The sequence below is a fragment of the Cygnus olor genome, chromosome 2, assembly GCF_009769625.2.
Source record: "Cygnus olor isolate bCygOlo1 chromosome 2, bCygOlo1.pri.v2, whole genome shotgun sequence".
NCBI lineage: Eukaryota > Metazoa > Chordata > Aves > Anseriformes > Anatidae > Cygnus > Cygnus olor.
The window spans coordinates 32,143,559-32,165,222 of record NC_049170.1 but is presented as its reverse complement, the minus strand read 5'-3'; the positions used below and the strand labels follow the sequence as shown (position 1 = coordinate 32,165,222).

At 39.9% G+C, this 21,664-nt stretch overlaps 1 protein-coding gene across 6 annotated transcripts in view; it reads right to left on the bottom strand.

Moving 5' to 3' along the window:
• The window catches only part of HDAC9 (histone deacetylase 9), a 480,477-nt gene extending 462,510 nt beyond the window's left edge, over positions 1 to 17,967 (bottom strand). For 3 of the 6 annotated variants that reach the window (XM_040545949.1, XM_040545950.1, XM_040545955.1), the window contains exon 1: positions 17,689 to 17,959. The gene's annotated coding sequence lies outside the window, so the exon portion shown is untranslated. Of the gene's footprint in view, positions 1 to 17,688 lie in introns of all 6 variants that reach the window. The other 3 variants (XM_040545937.1, XM_040545942.1, XM_040545957.1) reach the window with 2 other exon arrangements.
• Positions 17,968 to 21,664: the final 3,697 nt, after the last annotated feature.

Here is a 21,664-nt window from a genome sequence, read left to right as displayed (position 1 = left end):
TATTCTCCTTCTGGTTTGCACACAATTCCGGGATAATCTGGCCCAAGAAAAGCAGCATTTAGGTTTTTGCTTCCCAGGTTAAGCTAGATGCTGTGTGGACCCATTCCCCTACCTGTGCTTTCAGGCCGCTCCCTTCCTCCATCCCTCTAAATACAGCAAGCACTGAACAAGTCACATTTACACCAATACAGCTACCTCCTGTTCAGAGGCTTTTACCACGAAAAATTCCTTCCACACACTGAATGAGTTAAATTTTACTCTCAGTTGTATTTTGAAAGTGCCTTGTGGTTTGGGCCAACTATCTGAAACACTACGTTTCTTTGCCTATCACTACATCAAGTCAATACCTAACTAACTTGGGGAGTGGAAAAGGGACTCAAGACTTGGAAAAAAAGAAAGCTACATACAGGTTTTCTTAGTAACTTTACTAAAGTGTAGTTACTTTAACTAAAGGTTACAGTGAATAGCAGCCTTTAGTCACCAGTAACACATTGCCCTCACATCACTTTCAAGTATTCAGCAGCTATTTGTTTTTCAAAAAAACAAACAAAAAATACCCTTCTAATGCCTTTTCACATCTTCTATGTGAAAGCTCTCTTGAGATTAAGACACAATGGAACGCTGGCTATATCTAAGTTCACATTTAGGGAGTTTTCCTTAACCATCTCTTCTTCCACAGCATTGTCTCCTCTTCCGTTCACCCACCATAAAAGCATTGCAGATTTTTGATCTCCAATCCTCTTCATTTATGCTTTATCTCCTAGTCTCATCATTTACATGATAACACCCTGCAGTCACAGCCCTCTTCCAACATCCAATTGTTCTTAAAAAGTCACTTAGAAGATCCTGATTTTTATTTAAGCAACTGAATGTCAACCCTAATCTTCTCCTTACACTATTTATAAATACTTAACCTCAATTTTCAGCAGCAAGAGCAGAACCAGGCTGACATGACTTACATTCCTCTCAACTTGGTGATGAAAATTAAACATAAACCCCAAGTACTTTTGAAAATACTACCAAAAACATTTTATAGATAAGGAAAGGTCAGATAGGACAGGTCTTAAAGGTCAGAACTATTAAGGACTGTAAGCTCTGATGACCAAGGCTCCCTGCTTTTCACTACCTGAAGGAGTCTTCCACTCAAGTTTAGGAATGACTCACAGGAAGCTGATTTAAATCTCATATTGACTTAGTTTTTGGTATTTTACACATTGACTTCATGATACTGATCATTATACATTAGAGACAGGACTGAGATATTTCAATGTTAATTATTATTACCATAATTATTAATATTTCAATGTTAATTATTACTTTTTATTTACAGTACTTTTGCCTCATGAATTTAAAGAAGAGTTTGCTAATACTTTTATTACTGTCTTGCCCTTAAGAATTCATGTCTGGCCCTTTATATGAAAATTATATACATCTTTTACTTGAGTTAAAGTAGTTTTAATTGGAAACAGTAATAAAGATTCTTCTCTTTCTTTATAACTTGCCTACATTCGTACATTATTTTCCACCTCAGAGGCAAAGCTCAAAGTTAACAAATTGACACGGCTCACTTACTGGAATTATTGATCCTGAACAATAGAGGTAGCTTTTATAATCATACATTTGAAGACTGCAATATGCCATCAGGAATATTCAGTGAAGTATCTGCACAACTATGACTAAAGAATAGCTTATAGACATCTTTGAAGTCCTTTTGCTGGCCACAACAGGTGCTCCAGAAGTCAGAGCTATCAGAAAGGCTCCAAGAGCTGGCTCCTCAGTGACTGTTACCAAAAATTCCAAGGCCTTTTTCAACACCACTTCTTCCAGCGATCAAATTCACTCTGCCCAGGGCTGCCATATCATTCACTTGAACCCTGGATTTCCCATACAGGTTGCTTTGATTGTGGCAGAACAGTAGACAGTCTAACATCGTATCAGAAGCACAGTGCAGCACCTCCAAACAAAATAACGTGTACTCTGGTTCTCTTGTTCAGACACACTGAATCCATTTTTCAAACATTTCTGGTTAATTGTATTATTTACAAGCTCCCATCATTTGGAGCAAGTGAGTTAAGCTCTCCCTATTTTTATATTCCGTGTTCCTGTCTCTCACATCTTCCGTACTATGCACACTGCTTGATGTGTTGACTTACTATAGTCCTTTAAAGGAGTTTGCCTAATATTAATTCAAACTTGACTGATTTTTGGAAAGGGTCAATGTACTCATTACAGGTTGTTCTATTCACAATGCTGTGGTCTTTATCTGCCCCTTGGGACTCGTTACCTGCATTTATGCAACTGTGAACACATTTACAATGTGCATTCTTTACGAGACTTAAAGCCCTGATCAAACAAGGACAAACTTTGTTCCAAGTCATCCAAATAACAATCAATGAAACTAAATATGAGCATGACGTTAGGTGTATACCTAACTCTCCTCCTCTTCCCCCCAAAGAGTACAGCATAATCCCAGAACAGAAAAAAAAAAGCTTTTATTCAATTACAGAACAATATTTGAGCCCCGTTTTGCCCTTAACTGCCTCTAAGAAAGAAAAGAAATGCAATTGCTGGCATAACTGTGTTATATAATAAAAGGAACAGCAAGTTTATTACCTGAAAGGGACTGGCTAACTATACCAACAAAGGAATTGATTTATTCTCTAAAGGGATAACAAACTTAAATGCAATTACATCTTGCTGGTGCTTAGAACAATAGTAAAAATCAGAGAAAATTTATTCAACCTCCTTACATCTGAAAAAAAAAAAAGGAGGGGCAACTGTTCACAGAATAGTACCATAATCAAGTTGAGTTGAAAATATCACAAATAACAAAGCATCTTTACAGTACTACTTCTACAGCACACTGAAGCCTAGTATCTGTCATAGACACTTTGAAAGTGTCAGTTCTTGGTTTCGCTTGAAGTACTTGAGCGTATAATGTTCTGCGGGACCAACTTCTAAATTATGAAATCTGAATTTGAAAGGAACAAACTTCAAAGTAAAAGACCAGATTTAACAAACACATGTATTTCTGAAAACATCAAATCACAGTATGGATTTACACATGAAGTTTGGTTGCAGACTACAATTTGTTCACTGCATTTTATATTCCATTTGCGGTATGTGACATCTTCCCTTTATCTTAGTTAGCATTTACATTAAGTGTGAAAATAAACAAAAAATAAATTGGACAGACAAGAAATCAAGTTCTACAACAATGCAATGAGGTCGCACCATCAGTGGTATACAATCCTGATGAGTTGTTTTTTAAAATTGATACAAATATTGGATGATACCAGACCATCCTTAGCAAGAGTTATTTTCTCTACAGAGAATGTCTACAAACTAAGATCATAGAAAAATAAAAAGAATTTAATTCAGAGCAATCTACCTTATAAAAAGAAAATAATATTGTATGTATGTACAAATATATCATATTCAATAATATTTCATGTATGTATAGTAACAATGTATTGAGGTCTTTTCACAAATTGTTGCACCAGATGCTTTAATAAATAGCTGCTTCAAATTTTCATTTAGCAAATGTGCATTTGCTGAAACCTGTTGTAGATATATTTCACTACTTTAATATACTTTCAACTGCATTAATTTTGTTTTAGAAATATATGAAATTTTTAAAAAGAAAGAAATTCAGCTTAAAGCCCTGCAAAATAAAGCAAATGGAAAAAGCTGAAATATTTTAAATTGTAGGTATTTAAATATTTTTACAAAAAATGTTGTGTTAATGAGTTCTAAGACAAAAATTTTTCAAAACTCATAGAAGCGCTTGGGAGAGAAAAGTAAAATCTCTATAAGAATTTAAGCCACAAACACTGATTCACCAGAGGCTATGACTGGGACACAGAGACAAAACACAGTATGAACTGCTCCAGGGAGAAGTGACCCCCGGATGAATGCTTTTACAGTCCATTCAGGAAATGGAGAAGGAGAAACTATGTGGGAGAAAGAGAAGATTTACAAAACAGGTAGCTTGAAAGATGAATTTGAAAGACAAAGTTGTATTTTTTGAAAAAGCATTAATCCAGAAAAAGTAAAAGCTCACTTGGAAGAAAGGAGTAAAGAGCCATTTATTTTTTCATTTGGTTGCTTGCTTACTAGGATTTTTCATAGCAACTGTAGGTGAGTATGTGAAACCAGTTAATACAAACCATTGATTACAGGTGCTTTTTTAAAGAGTAATAAATAATTTAGAAGCCTAAACCTGACTCAAGCTTGGGTTCTCACATACCGATCAATTTAGAAAACTGAATCAAGGTGTTTTTTCACGTTATAGCCTGTCTTCATGTCTACATTTCAGGATGTAGATCTAAAATGGGATCTGACAGAAGAATCCATCAATGCCACAGAAGAACCAACAAATTGTTACAGTCCCTCTAAACAGAGAAAATAAGTGATCTGTTCAAGGGATAGCACTATACAATAAAAGGTTTGCTGCCACGTTGCCAAGCCATCATATCTTACCTTCCCCTTAGCAAGCCTCTACTAAATGTTATGTATAAAATCTGAAGCAGCCACTTCATTTCTAAAGGAAATACCTTGGCTCAAGTCAGGAAGATACAGAATTTATAGCAATAACGAAATCTGGGAACCATGTTTGGAAGCTACTGGTAAAATTTCATGTTCATACACCAGGACCGTGAACAATGTCAGGCAATCCAGAAGAAGGGACCATTCTAAATTGCAATTTTAAAAAGTTCAACATCTTTAATAGCCAGAAATTTTGACCACCTCGTGTGTTTCACACCACATCTGCTCCTTCCATGAAGCCCTATATGACATGTTCAGAGGCTGCCAGCAGTGTGTCCTACAGCATCATCAGGTATCTTCATAATCTCCAGACATAATCTCCTCCTGCTCCAGGGCATTCTCCCGGACCCACACCAGAGGCCCAGCCTACAAACAAGCTCTAGGTCCTCAGGCCTCTCAGACAAGTCCCCTGGATCTCACTGACTTCCCATGAGGTACTGAGGAAGAACTAGATTAAGTTTGTGTCTCTAGCTCCTAATTTTGTCAGCTGGGCAGAAAGGAAGTTCAGGGATAAAGCTCAATCGGTTCTGCCTAAAGCTCAGGGGCTGTTTTAGGTATTTGCCAGACAAGGTGCCCAAGCAGCTATGCCATGGAAGCTGAGACCCCAAGAAGTCAGAGCTGGTCCTTCCCTGCCACCACCATCCCGAGTCCCACTGTGAGGCCTGGAGGGCAGCTCTAGAAAGGCCAGTTCTCCCGGCACTCTGCTGGAACTGCCTGTCTGCAGCTCAGCAGGCACCAAACTGCTTCAGAAATGCAAAACAGTAAAACTTCTTATACAGCAAGGCCTCCAGGCTTGATTTCAGACCAAACACAGCTGTCACACTTGAGGCACTGCTATGTCAGCTCCCTCCTGCCTGGGTCTGGCTGGGACAGATCATCAAACGAAGCAGCTTTGCCATAAATAGAGAGAGTAACTACTGGGAGTTTCAAGTGTCCACTCCAGTCTGAAGGAGGGAGACTTGAATCAAGAGTGTCTGGGCCCACTTAGCATTCAACTCAGTCTAGAAAGGCGTGAAACAAAGATGCAGCCTTACAGCACTGCTTCAAACCTGCTGTTCCTCTCCCGTCTCTAGGTTTCTATCCAGGATGTATTTTACAGTCTGCAAAGTTGAAGACCACAACTGGCCCTGGACACCTGTGTCCCCCGTGTGTGAAATACACCAGCCGTCATTTAAACCTACTCTCATGGCCACGAGAAAGGAAACAATCAGAATCACGTGGGAAGTTACAGACCTGCAGAACAGAGACACAGGGAGCAGATTGTAAAGCAAAACTGCTTTTGAATGTGTTACACGAGTGGGATGTGGTCAAATCTGGGTAACGTGCTTCCCTGCCTCATGGATCACTGGGCAATATTGTCAGCACCTTGCATGCCTGACAATGCTTGGGTATCTCGAGGAGCCTACAGAGCTGCAGTAGCTTATAATGCAGGCCTGAGCATCCAGAGGACAAAGCTGTATATACAGGGAAATTAGTCCTATAATCAAGAGCAACTTCATCACAACTAAATTCAGACTCAGAGTTTTGGAGTGGCATCAAACTTTTCTCTGGGCAGGAAGATGAACTCCAGCCTTCGTGAGCAGTCACAGATGAAACTCTACGTGCTTAGGCACAGTCACAACATCCTGCTTATCTAAATAGTATTTGTGCCTACTGCACAAAGTAATTAGAGGGTTATTGAAATTTGAATAAAATTATAAAGAAACAAACATTCTTTTTGCCTGAATCACATAGAAAATGTCCTCCTCCACTACTGCAACAGCAGATTCAGATTAACTGCATTTAACTGTATTGTAGAGAGGACAGTAGAGCTTAGCACTTTTTCTTAGAGGTGAGGCCACAGTTTCTTCACACCTAAAAAAGGATCGAAAGTGTCCTTCAGCTTCTTTACTTCAGTTATGTAGCTGACTTCAAATTGTCTCCAGTGCTCATGCATTCAAAACCGTAATTGCCTTCTGGGTTAATATGAGAAAAGGGAAAATACGTCCCATTCTATAACAAAATGGCAGATTTCACAGCCTTACACAGAATGGAGGGCTCTTCTGTTGATCCCTTTTTTGTTTCAGGGATTATGCATTGAATATTAAATAAATTCTATTATATTATGAAATTGAGTTTATTTCCATTGGGACATGAATGATGACTCTTTCCAATTAAAAGCTCAGGACCAAAACGGAGTGGGCCTTCAGAAATTCCAGGAACAATCAGGCTTTGCTATTATTTGATGCCATTACCTATCCAGGTATAAGGTACTCAATTCTGTACATCTTATGTATTTCCAGCATATGATGTGAATATGGTTATTTTACCAATGACAAAAATGCAGTGACTTTTTTTTCCTTTGAGACCCAATTCAATGTTTAGCTGATTTGCTACATATTTATGAAAGGTTCTTTTTCCACCTGCAGTACATAAGGTGTTGGTATGACTCTTGATATAACTCTTGACCAAGCGAGAAATTAAAAAAAAAAATGAAACTCGGGAACAGACCCAAAATACTGTGCAGTGAAGAACAGTTCTGTAGAGACCTCTTCTTGCAGTTTCTAGAGTGAGGTTGGAGGCAGGATGGAGATGAGTTCTTTGATTGCATATTCACTTCCTATTCTTCCTAGGTGATACCTCCCTGGCAGTAATGTTCGTTGGCTCCGAGTATTTTCTAGTCATCACCAACCACTGTGATCTAGATTAATCTAGTCGCTTGTTACAGCCTTTATATCCAATTCCAAAGCCTCCGTTTTCTTCCAGGAAATATTCACTTCTATTCAAATAGTTAAGATTTTACTGTTTTTATTCTTACATACAAATCTTAGAACAAAACTTATTTTCTCCCTTTACTACAGACCTGCAGTAAAATCAGAAAAACTTCTATTAATTTTGGGATGCATTGCAAAAGAAAAAAAAAAATCAATGTTAAGTGAAATGACAGCTTTCCAATCTATTACCATCAGGAAATGGGAACCACAGCACTAAACAAAGTTGCAGTTACTAAAACAAAGAGCTTCCTCATCCATTCCAGAGGATAAAAATAAAATATTTTTCATTCTCTAAAACTTCCCTTTATTTCTTCTAGCATCATTACTCTTCGTTTGTAAGCAATACATTTTGTACAGCTGGATGCAGAATGAAACATATCTGGTTTCAAGTATGATTTGTTACGTAGCATTAATGCTTACTGCCTTAAATTTTATCTATGTTTATAATTCTAGTGATGGTACAGCCAACACTACGCTATCCTACAGTAAACCTACAGAATTCAGATGTAGATCATACTTCACAACAGAAACACTATGATTAGTACTTTTCATAACAAAAGGTGAAGCTTCTGTACTCCTATATTATATAATAAAGTTTTGTAATACATAATAAAACAGGTGAAAAACCTATAGTTACACACTGATTATTCACATTAATCAATTAACCACGTCTTTATTATTAGTTTCTGACAAAAGCTCTCTGATGAAAAAGGGAAATTTTATTTAAACAGTGCTTATTTTCCAGAAACATAAATTTTACAGGAAAATTTCCACCAAATTTACTTTATGCTTCAGATTTTTACAATTACCCAAAGTATGAGAATCCAATTACTGTTAGAATTCTGAGGTCTGGATGACTACAAGGAGTTAGATTGAATTTAGTATAATTAGACTGAATCTCTAGCTAACACATTTTCAACCTGATACAAGTCAAATTCTGACTTTTATTTACCTTGATGTGTGTCAGTAATATCAACTCCATTAATATCAGTATAGTTAATTATTCCTTTGCTCACCTGAAACAACAATATTAGTGGAAAAAGTCTGCAGACATGAGAATAATTGCTTGCATAAGAAAATCTGTTTTCAAGATGAAAAGTCAGTGCCTTTGCTTTGATTTGTATGGGCATAGCGCATCGTTCAGATCACTTCCTGATGTAAAACTTTAACAAAAGGAAAAAAAAGCAAGTATGAATGAAATAAATTAAATAGATTAGACTTCAGTTCTGGCCTTGGCAATCTGTATATGCAGTTCCCCTACACTTTAGAATATGACTATACTCCATAAATGACAAATTTTGGTCCTTTTATTATCTTGATTTAACACATCTAGAGCAGGAAGCTATGTAGTGTTCTCTTTCACAAAGAAGAACAATATAAAATCACAGTATACATACGACAGCAACAGGGACCCAAAGTGAAATACTTTAGCTTACAAATCACATAGCTAACCAATTTCATGCAAGAAAATCATCCTCCATCAGAGTAAGCAAGGAGAATTTAAAGTATTTTTTAATCTAGCTTCCTTCTCTTTTGATTATATTTCTGTAGCCTTAAAATATGAAAAATAAGCCTTACCATCTTCTCTCCTGAAGTATTTACACTGAAAACACTACAAAGGATACTTTTTTTTCTTAATATGACAATAAATTGATTACATTGCTTCATTATCTATACATAAATGTATTTTGATCTTTCTGACATTTCTATGCACAAATCTTAAGTTATGGTCCAAACGTCACCTGAAAAAGGAAGAGGCTCAGTTGTGTCTCCTGTCCCCTCTCCAAGCACAGACAGCGATACAAACATTCCACAAGAAAGGAGCGATGAGAAATGATGCGCGCAGATTTCACAGGGAAAAAAAATCCCAGCAACTCTCTCCAGAAGTACAGAAGGCCGTTCTGAGGATACGTAAGTGGAGAGGATCCATTGCAAATGACAAGGGTCAGAAGTGAAACCCGATTTTTCACTACAAAGTCAATCAGCGCTTTCACGTTTCTCATACGCAATGTAAACAGACTGCATAAAAACTGCAGTGAATTCTGGAAGCAGTTGTTTTGCTACTTTACATCCTGGAAAAAAAAGGATTTAATTTGTCAGGTGCCCAAGAAAGTCTCCCATGTATACCACCAGCACACCCCATTTGCATGTAATCCAAACACACTGGAGAAGCTGCAAGCTTGTGTTTAGGCAACAATAAGGAAAAGTAGCGATGGAACAGACAGAATCATGCACACGTTGATGTAGGGAAAATGGTCTTAAGAGTGCATACAAAAATCCTTCACCATTATTTGAAGGTAGTAATTGACAAAAGATAGGAAAGACCAATCATCATGAATTATTTTTATACGTTTTTGTAGCTCACGGGATCACAGAATGGCTGAGGTCGGAAGGGGCCTCTGAAGACCATCTAGTACAACCCCCAAGCCCACTGCTTTGGTGGTCTGTCTAAATTAAATCATTTCAATATTAAATCATTTAGCTAATGACTATATCAGTACTAATTGTCTCTTAACTGCTACTAGTTTCAACTCCAGCTTTTGTGCTCCCTGCCATTTCTGCTGGCAGCTGGGAAAGAGACAACCACACTACAGCCTTCCACAGCACATCTTAAGTCAGTCTGAACCACAAACAGAGCTTTCAGCAAGCTCTCTGTGTTATCTTACCTATTTCTCCCCATACAAATATCTCTAGGAAAGATGAAAATTTCACGTGCAAAGGTGACATCCTGACCTCATTATAGTCAATGGCAAAACTCCTCATCCTCGCCCTTTACAATCAAAGTCCTAAGGCTGCTGTGTCCTGCTTAGCAAATCGTTTAGAAGATACCCCTTCCTACCGTCCTCTTTTGTAATGTGCATTTACCTAGTGATGTGAATCAGTATCAATGACATACATTAGCATATGGGGAAAAAAGACTGACTTATCAGCTCTAAGAAGTGCTAAAAGAAATCTCATCACAGTAAAAGGCTGGTACTGCTCCAGCCACAAGCACCTCACTGACATACAGTAAAAACCTAGGCTTACACACCAATTCATCACTTTAACCCTTCAGCTTTTTCAGTAGTTTCTGATGAAAGCTTCTTGACCAAAAAAGCAAATACTGACCTCATTTTCTAATCAAAGGGAAGCTCTGCAGTCTCATTCCAAACGATTAAAAGGTAACAAAACAGCATTTTTGTACCAGGCCTCTAACTTCTTTCTTTCATGGAAGAAAAAAAAAAAGTATAGCCAGAGTGGGAGACAAGGCATATATGATAGCACACAATAAATACAGACTCTTTATGTTCTTCCAAGCGACTTTGTGTAAGAAACCTGGATTTACTGAGAGCAGTTGAATATTCCCTTTGATGTTTACGTCACTCACAGATCTTATTAAGAAACTACTATGTCTGAAATAGGAGAACTAACACCTCTAAAGGGTTTTACTCAGCTTTTCTTCATCGCATTACGTTCAACAGTGCTCTGTATTATGTGCAAATCGTCCACCTTTCAGCAACAAACGAGCACATGTGAGAGGAACAGACTGTCATGCTGCTACTGCAGGCTGTATCCGTTTACAAATGAAAATACCTTCCTCTGCCTTGGACCTTTGTTTGGACTCCTCTGACTGTAAGCTCTCCGGCCCAAAGGTTCAGGGTCCCAACTCGACATCTTCACTCTGTTCCTGTTGATGAGATTGAACTCCAGGTGCCCTCGGCTCCCTATCTACTCAGATTTTTATGCTAAGAAAAAACAGATACACAAAGGCCAAATCTAGCTGGCAACCTCCAGCTAGACCCCTGGTGAGGATGACGGAGGTCAGCTGAACAGACCTAGACCACATTAGAGGACTTTCTAAAATGGAACTACCATTCCTCACAAAGGTCCTGTAAAGATTATTTTGTGATATTCAGATACTTGCTGTAAAGAGTAAGGAATTATTTTATTATCTCAGATAGGTTGCTGAATTATTTAATGCTCGTGTTTTTGCTGTTTAGAGTTTGCAGTGATACACTTATTCCCAGATGGTATGTTCTGTCTTAAAACAATTTAGGGGGGACTTGGGAAGATTACACCAGCTGAACTTTGAAAATCAAGAAATTCTTTCCTGCCCATTCTATTATTTTCTGCTGAATATGATAAAACTCACTATTCTAATACCAGTTCCTACTCCTTAAGAGACCAAAACCCTAGATTCCTTGTGTCCGAACACTGGGAAGCAAGCTGCAGCTCCTGGCGTGGACACTTGTCTTCCCCTGATCACGACTGCAGCAGCTTTCCTATCTTGTCTTCAGTTATGTTTGCAACCATCAGTACATGTAAAAACTAAACAACTTAAACATACATGCAGTTTTAGCTGTTGAATATTATTTCATCTCATCTTGCTGAACTTCCCATTTATAATACATTTCATGAGATTATAGACGGTACGTATTTATATCCCAAATAAAACAGCTTAGGTTATTAAAGCTTATTAATCAATAGGTTATTAATCAATATTGATTATACTGTCTATCAAAAGAGGAAACGTGAAAGGTTAAAGTTGTACCTGTACCTATTGTATATTGTCAGCAGTATGTACCCTCTATTTTTAAGCTATGAACAACTAAATAGCTATAAATCAGGCAAAATGCCAGTAAGTTGTACACTTTAAACAAAAAAATATAGTTATTATGTGCATGCTGCTTAATTTCCATTTGGAATTTAGTGTTTCAAAGTTTTGCCTTGGAAAACTTACTTTCATGCCAGCAGTTCACCCACCTCTTGTTAAAGCAAGGTTTCAGCTCAATATTTAGGCACACTAGAGACTTAATGATAAAGGTCAAAAACTCAAGTAATTAGAGTTTTGTATAATTGAAACCCTAGATATAAGCTGTTGATGTCATTTTCTTCATATGTGGCTACAAAAGAAATATTTTAATACATGCAAGGTATGTTAGAGTAAAATTCCAATGTCACATTACTAAAATAACATGATTCAGGAACTTTTCTGATAAGAACTGTCAAATAAACTGTGTTTCTACTATGTAAGGTGTAATAATTTCTTCAAAGCATGTAATAGCTTGTATTAATTGTATGGTCTCAAGACAGCAGAGTTCTGCTCGGTGCCTTATTTGTACATTTTCAAGACCTTGTGCTATTTAGCAATTGGTACATTTACCACCATGGAGTTTTAGGAGTCCCCTTTACTCAAGCACTACACCTCATCTGGAATACTGCCCCCAGTTTTGGTGCTCCCAGTAAAAGACAGATGCTTGAGTCCAGCAGAAGCCACCACAACGGTCAGGGGCTGCAGAAGCTACCCTGTGAGAAGCTGCTGAGGGAACTGGGTTTGTTCAGCCTGGGGAAGAGATGGCTTTGGGAGGACCTACAAGCAGCCTGCCAGTGCCTGCGAGGTTACCGAGAACATGAAGCCACGCTCTTCACAGGCATTCATGACAGAAGAACATGAGACAACAATCATAAGTCTTCAGAATATTTGCAGGTTAGGGACACTGTGATCCAGAACTGGTATTGCTATGCTTTCTAACCCCTGCTGTTTTTCTTCTATGAATTTTTCTAAATAGCTTTTGAACTCATGTTAACTGCATAGATTTCCTCATGATCTTTTCAATTTCCCATGAAACTATACAAATTTCCTCCTGATCTGTTCAAATTCCCTACTGCCTGTACCCACACATAATGCTGTTAGCACTGATTGGAGCAGTCTTTGATCATGGCCTCATCATAGCAACCTACCTGGCTGTTAAGCTTTGCATATATTACTGTGCAACACTCACCAGACACTCAGGTGACTTTCTCCTAATGTAAACTAAAAGCTGGAAAACAAGGTGCAAGAAAGCGATGGTGAAAAGGGGTTGGTCTCACACCAGCAGGAGTCACTTTCAGGGGAAAGCTGACAACAGTAGCGTCAGGGTCTACAGGTGCAAGGCCATGAGAACAGCAGTGTAAGAACAGCACAAAAAGAATGGGGAAAACCACTGCTGCAGCAGCCTCTGCAAAAACTTACAGAGCTCCAAATGACAGGCAGAGTGCAGTGCTGCAAATGGAAGACCCTTATCAAACGGTTAAGGCACCTCAGACACTGTGCAGCACACCACCTACTTCATGAATAAGTTACAGCTCAAGTTTTCTCATACCTTGGATGCTCACAAGACTCTGACTTACTCTTCAGGATTGCCAGTTTCTCTGATGGATCTGCGCAGCCTTTTCAAGACACTCTTGATAAGGCTTTCCAGGTTAAAACAGCACAGAAACAAAAGCTGGACTCACGCAGCGTGACTACAGAGGCTCGTGATTGCTCAGCCTGAGCTAGACAGGGGACTCAATTCTGAGCAAAGCCCCCAAGTCATCCATTCTAGAGGAAGAGCGCTCCATGTCTCGAACAGAAACAAACTTAAAACAAAGACCAAGTGCTTCAGAGATGAAATCAAACGGTGACATACAGAATCCAGCATCTTCCACTCAAAGACTGAAGAACTGGGGGCACATAGAAAAAGTACTATAAGCAGTCATCTTCGTATAGGCACTTCTGAGTTACCTTTGTTGAAGACTCTTTCATTTCCTTGAACAAAAATAGTTTACAGCTATGCAATAACTGTGAAACTGAACTATTTTTATAGTTATTACACATTATAAAGAAACTTCAACAATGCATCACAATTTGCAGGAGATAAACATTAATATTTATATTGCAAAACACCACCACAAAGAAATTACTGGAAAATAAGAATAAATATTTGCTTCCTACTATCTGCCCGGTTCATAAACTACGTAACACATTGAATTAATGCCACAGACAAGTAAATTTCTGAGCTTGAAGGCTGTATAACAAAACTTTTCAGTTTCTTTTCCTCATAAAGAGATTTCTGAGTCGCATAATTTCATCTTGCCAATCTTGACTGTGTAAGAATGCGTGAACAGTAAAACCGAGCTCATCAAGCCACAGATCTGTTCAGCCCCATGCCTTGTCCCCAGATGCCCAACAGCAGATGAGCGAGGAAGCAGTGGTACCTCCCTGGAATACACTGAAGTCTTCACAATATCTGCAGGTTAGGGACATTCTGATCCAGAACCGTTACTGCAATGCTTTCTAACCCCTGCTATGTTTTTCTTCTATGATTTTTTCTAAATAGTTTCTGAACTCACATGGACATTTTGCATTGACAAACTTCTCCGGCAAAAAGTTACGTAACTATGTTATATAAAAATGGAAAAGTTTGGCTATGTGCTCCCAGGGAAGTTAGATCATACCTTAGAGTGGAAAGGATTTTAAGACGGACTCAAGGTATTAAAACAGTATTTTTGCACAGAAGTTAAGCACTACCTCATTTCAACTTTTAAGTTGTTTGAAGAGGAAGATACAGAGTAACATGTATTTACTTCATAATATTATAAATGTTGCTATAATAAAGTCAACACTAGAACAGTCCTAGCCAGCATGGGCCAAAGTTCACAATATAATGCATTCATTCCAGGTAAGTTACCACAATCAAGAGACAAATTTTTCCATCACATATGATTATACTAATCCACAAACTCAAAACCAAATGGAATAAATGAAAGGTGATTTCATCAATAGATGTTTGCTCTAAAAATGCCTTACTTACATATCAATTCCAGTAAACAGTCTAACCTTAAGTGATTCAGTAATGCAACCTTCTCCGAGAAAATGCATACTCCTTCAGAAATCATTACTGAAACTTCAAAGCATGACAATATATTTTATCATGGAATAGTCCAATGTTCTGTCTCTAAGTGTGAGTTATCTTTTTTATTTTTAATATAACTCATTGAATGTAATATGCGCCTTCCTACTTAAATGCAGCAACAGACAGAATATTTTCTTGTACAGACTTGGAGAGACTGGAAAACTCTGATACATACCGATTTTTTTAGCTTGAATTTCTATTGAAATTCACGTACACCGTATGCATATAGGGAATAGCATATAATTCTCAGCAAATCCGGCCCAAACCTCTTCTCTAAAAGGGAAAAAACCCTCACTCCTGAGAAACAGTAAGCTCACTCAGCTTCATGATTCAGCCATGACTGTAAACCAGACGTACTTTGTATTGCAGCCTGCATACGCATACCCAAGATACCTTCAAATTAGCTAGTTTGAATGTTGAGGAATATAAAACAATGGTAGTCTGCTAGGCTGTCTGGTCAATACGTGCTTAACTTACCGTTTTGGAGATCACTCGGCTACATCCCAACTTTTTTGTCATTTCTCATCAGTTGTAATAGTTCACATACAACATGATTTGCTTATTTTCAAAACTATGTCTCTCCTACTAAGCTTTAGGCAAATATGAAGAAACTACATTTAGTCACTCTCAATATTCATGGTAATTCATACCAGGATTCATATCATTTTCATGATGGAAAAATCTGAATTTGATCAATATTTTCAGTGTCCAAATTATATTTTAACAGCAACTTCCATGGGAATATCTAGGGTAGTGAGACAAACAACTGAAAATTACTTTCTGCTTTAAATATCTTCTAGAAAGTAGATAGGTTTTATAACATAATCTCTTTTTAATGTTAGATTTTTTCATAATAGAAAATATACCATTCTATTATAGTATTATTATTTTCTTGTTTTGTTTGTTTGTTTTTTCAAAGAAGAATAGCTGCACAAAATTAAGCATGTATTGGGACTTCCGTAGTCAGGACACTATTTCACTTTTGTATTTGAACTGCTCTCAACACAGGAAGAGAGCGCCAAGCAGAAGACACACAACAGCTTACAAACTACTACTCCAGTTTCAGCACGCAGACTGTTCTTCATTTGTGGAAAAAAAAGGTTAATGGAAAACCAAACAGCACTGCTTTGAAAAGTGGCATTTTTATGTCAGGTTGAAAATATTTGTGTGTATTAAACACAGACTTTGATACCAAAATGAAAAGCAACCTGACACTGAGAGCGGTGTTTTGGGTAGGCTTAACTAACTATGGTGCTGCATTTGCATGAACTTGGTCACCATGAAGTATAATGGCATGGTTTCCTCTTTTAGGAATTCCCAGCTGACAATGCCAATTTCATACAAAGCAGAGCTATTGCAATATTTATATGAAGAAGCTGGCACCAGCACTAGGTAAATATGACTGACTAGCTTTCCTCTGGGGCCATGACATGGTTTTTTCCTAACATTTTGGGTCAGATCTCTGCCAGCATAATGAAAAAGAGGTGTCAAAATAGTGCATAATTGTATCATTGACTGTGGAAAGCTATATATAGTTGAGACTTATATACGTTATACATATAATGATGCAACTGGAGTAGTATGAGGGGATGGAACTGCCTTCCAAGGGCGCTCTGGTCCTATGACAGAGAACAAGCCCTCATTTCTCTCTGAACAAAGTGGGCGTTCTGGGTTCAAAACAAACGTGGGCTGAGGCCACCGATCCAGGAATGCATTGGACACAAGAGAAGAATTTAGAAACAATAAAAAAAAAAATAACTTCGAGTATCGAAAGATCTAGGGAAGCTGTTGGGGAACGGTGAGGGGGGAAGAGGGAGATGAGGGAGGGGAGACGGCAGAGGGAATCAGGAGAGGGCGTCTGAAAAACCTTAATGTTGAAATACCTTCCTTTTTTGTTCATGGAGTTCTCGGCAAAGCGCACAGGCCTTTGTACGCCTGCAAATTATACCCTGAATAACTGTCACAAAACTATTCTTCTGTCACAGAGATGAAATGTCACGGAACTAGAGCTGACAATGTGGAAAGACAAATATGCTTTAAATTCCCTGTTTTCTATGCCCGTGCTTATTCCGTGCTGTTTATGACAAAGATTCTCAACAGCTTTGGGGTTAGAAAAGCACATTCATGCATTTTCACGTGTCAAAAGGTCTCCACGATTCGCCTCAGCACTTCATGCTCCGCATCAGGCTTGTCTTAAACACTTCTTCCCTATTTCACCCCCGTGCAGCTTAAGGATGTTCTTAGACCTCTTCAGAGCACTTCGAACTGCAAACTGCAGCGGGCTCGGGGTGAGTCTCTCAAAGCCGAACACGTTCTGTGTGGTACAAGTAGCGTATTTCTATTTCCCTACAGTGCCGATAAGCACAAGCGATTAACTGACGCCGTGTTCCACCGCTGACTAAACCCAGCCACCTCAGGCGAGCCACAGACCCCCCGACCGCCCCCCGACCACCCACCCCCGGCAGCTCCGGGGGGCACCGAGGGGCTGAGGGGAGCCGGGGCCGCCCCGCTCCCCGCCCGGCTCCGGCCCCTCACGGCCGGGGCTGCCCGAGGAGACCGGCCCCGGCCCCGGCCGCGGCCCCGCCGGAGGAAGGCAGCCCGGGCACGGGGAAGCTCGCAACTTCCCCAAAGCTGCCCGAAGCGCCGCGGGCAAAGCCGGGGGGCGCCGGCCGGGGGATCCCGGTGCCACTCACCTTCCCGCGCCGCCTCCTTCCTTATCTCTTCGCTCGCGGGCTGCAACTTCCAGTGCTTCCCCCTGCTGCCATCTTCCAGTGGGGAAGGGGCGGCGAGGAAAAGTTGGCGGTGGCGGTGGGGTCAGGGGGACATCGCCGTGCCGTGCCGGGGCAGGCAAGCAGGCAAGCAGGCAAGCAGGCGGGCAGGCAGGCAGGCGGGGCGGCGGCGGCGGCAGCTGGCGAGGGGCTGCGCGCTGCGATGGCAGCCCGTGGCGACACGGGGAGGATCGGCTAAAAATAGCCGCCCGGCAGCCGGAGGGGGGAGCCCGCCGGGATGCGCCGCGATCCCCAGCGCCGCCGCTGGGGGGGCAGGCGGGCCGGGCTGGGCTAACGCCGCGGGGAGCCGGAGGTGGGGCAGCGCCTCGGCTCCGGGGGCACCGGGAGGCGCCCGGGCACCAAGCCGGGGGAGGCGCGCTGTGGGGCGGCTGCACGGGGCGGGCGGGGTCCGGCCCCGCTGCGGCGGAGGAGGAGGAGGAGGGGGCGGCCGGGCTCCTCCTGGGCCCTGCTCCCCCCTGCACCCCGGGGCTCCTGTGTCCTCCCCCTGAGGCAGTGACCGGCTCTGGAGAGGTCTCTCGGTATCTCATGCCTCTCGGCAGCCTGCCCTTCCTGTCCGAAACTGCACCTGTGCCTCGCCCTGTGGTCGCGACCCTCCTGTCAGGCACGGCAGAGGTGTGCAGGGAAGGGGGATGAGGCGTGGTGGCGTGGCTCTGGGCTGGCGTCGTCCGCGGGCTCCACCGCGACATTTGCCATGTGGAGAAAGTTGGCACCTGTGGGCCTGGCGTGGTGGGTTTCGGCCCCTCGGGCGGTCAGAAACTGACAGTATTGCACATTTCTGCAGTGCCGCTCGGCTGTGTTGTGTTTGACCTCTTGCTTTTAGGTCTTTTTACCGGTCTTGATGTTTCTTGATGTCTTCTACTCATGATGAGGATCCTCATCTTTCTGAGCCCACATTAGATCTCTTTGGTAATGACTGACAGTCTCCAGAATTCCCTTTTTCTAATACCATTTCATATGGCATTTGAAGCGCTTTAGTCTATTGTGTATTACCTGCATTTATTTGTAATCTACATTTACTGATGGATGTATCTTGGTGAGAGATAGGAGCGTCTCCATTTATTTGTCCCCTTCCAGGAAAAAGTTAGCTTCAACAGTTTAGTTCTTGGAAACCTAAGCAAACCAAAAATTTGTTAGCTATCTTCTGCCTAGAGGCTTTGGAATTTGTATATGTATTTATATATTTCCACTTGCTACAATAGAAATTTCACAGTGTTTTACACAATGTTTTCAATTTTTTAAGACTGACTACATATTCTTTCCAATATAGTGCAATGTTAGGTACAAGGTCAGATGTTAGGTTTTCTGAAACAAATGCTTTAAACTGTTGTTTCCAAGAGTGGTGAAGAACTAGCTAAGACTAAAAGGTAAAGCTGGTGGCTAAAGAAGGGGATTTGGAATTTGGGCCTGAATGTCATCAATTGCTCAAGGGACACAACAGGTGAAAACTCCAATGTGGACCACAGTGTCTTTTGTGACCCTAAAAATAAGTCTCAGTTCTCAAAATTAGAAATAAATCTGCGACTGTGTGTGTTTCAGCTTGGAGAAGAATCTCATTATTTTGCTTTGATTTGCATTTTAGCTTGGGGATCAGTTTTAAAGTTATTGCTAGATATTGAGTCATGGAGCACCATATGACAGGTCTGGGTCCAAACTGGCTGATGAAATCACACCACACTGTCTCTCTGACAAATGGATGCTCTTCAACCTGATACATACGTTTGTTTCATTATGTACTCTTGTCCTCTCTCTACTCAAAGGAAGCATAGGCATTATAATTATATTCTAGAGGACTAGTCACTATTTTAATGCTTCATTGGAAACTCATGAACATGAACTCAGGCTGGAAATGACAGGCTTCTCTGAGACAACTTCAAGTTTTGGTGACTGATGTGCTTCCCCCACTCAGTTCCACTCAGTACTAAGTAATATAATGAAGTGTTGCATGGTAATATTCAGGCAGCCTTTATTTTGCTTTTGCTAGATCCAGTATTCCTATGCCATTGCTCCATTATCAACTCTTAATCCTACTGACCAAAAATGATTTATGGGTTTGACTGATTTGCTGGAGTGGATATGTGTAACTGTTTTTTCATATGTAGTGTTCCCCATTTTATCACTGTCTTTCTGAGTTACTGCAAACATTTACTGGAAGTCAAGGGGGTGAGAAAAGGATGTGGCAAGCCTGCATTATAATTTGTAAGTTTAATTTATAAAACCCAAGGTGAGGTACTGAATTCCTTAAAACATTTTCATCCCTAAAATGAGACTTACATCATTCTTGTAGCTTCATCCCTGCTGGATTGTGAACTGGTGTCTGCCGACCATTAGAGCCTTGATGACCATCACGTACACCTTAATTTACAGTAACTGGGATTTGGGATAGTAAAAGCTTGTATATTTTTCACACAGAAGATGAGTAAGGTCATTTTTGAGAGAGCCACAAAGGTTTTGGAAACCACACAGAAAGAGAAAATTGTCTTCCTCATGGTTCTTCATGAGATCAGAATACTTTATTTGAGACAGTGAAAGAAAATCCATAATAAAAACGTCATGCTTCATTTTACATTCAATTTTATGTTCTATCCAACTACTTCCTCACCTGAAAAGTTTGAAAGGCCTATGAGGAGAAAAAACATAAACATTTTTTTCAGTCAATTAGAAACATTGAAAATATTGAAAACAACAGAAAAGCTAATGTATACAAAATTCTGTAACATTCAGTAAACCATTTCTCGCATTGATTTTTTAGTGTCGTTAGTACTATGGAAAAAATAGCTTTCTGAAGTTCCATGACTACACTGGAAACTATCTCAGGTATTAAAAAGCCACTGAGGTACAACACTCATGAAGCAGTACTTAAAACCAGGAGAGAGATGACAAGCTAGTCTGACTCATTTATCTGATGTTGTATGCCAGCTCTTTGCTGAAATAATTAGTCCTTTTTCATGTATTTCTGTTACTCAACTGTCAGACAGCAGATCATTTTTGTTATCTCTGGCAGTCAACAATTTTCAGTTGTTTTTCCCCTGGTGCAGTCTTGCAACACACCTATGTTGCTAGTCTCATCCAGAGCAGACAGTCAAGACGTACTTTAGAGAGATGACTTAAATTCATCTTCAAGTTCAAAGAAGCAACCACTTGCTTTCTGAGTAAGAGGAGTAAGTACCTCAGACTTAGCTGATGTTCAGGCTTTAAGTTCCTTTCCAGTTTTAAATGGAACTCATGGCTCTCTGCTTTTTGTCTTCTGAGTCCTGAGAAGTTCAAGTCATACTGCTCTCCTCTGTAGAAATCAATAGCACAGCTGCCTCTCATCTGGCCTGTTTTCAGCTGTATCAGTCAGATGCTTTGGGTCCCTTTTTTTTTTTTTTTCCAAAGGGATTTCGGTTCCTAAAAAAAAGAAATCAACTGATGCCTCACATTTCGTAAAGAACATCCATGCACCATGTGCCTAAAGTATGTGGTCCCTTCTAACCATCACTGTGCAATTCTCTCTATATGCTTTATATATATATATATATACACTAATGCTTACAAGAGTATCTACTTTTGCAATTATTTGTATTTTACTAGAAAAGTTTACATTAATTTTCTAAAATGTCAAGATTTTCTTTCTTCTCTAATAAAAATATTGCAATTTTGCTGGGGTCTAACTTATTTGTGGTATCTGTTAGTCTGTCTGAGAATTAGTTAAATGTCTTCTTTTGGGTAAGACTGCTTGCCTTTTAGTAAGTATCTTGCTCAGTGGCTCATAAAGATGAAAATCTTAGGTGTTTCAGATTGGATATACTTGTCGATTTTGTTTACAGAAAGTGTTTGCTTTTTTCCCGAAAAAAGAACATTGGTTTGGCTGATCAGACACTTTTATGCAGTTTGTAAATAA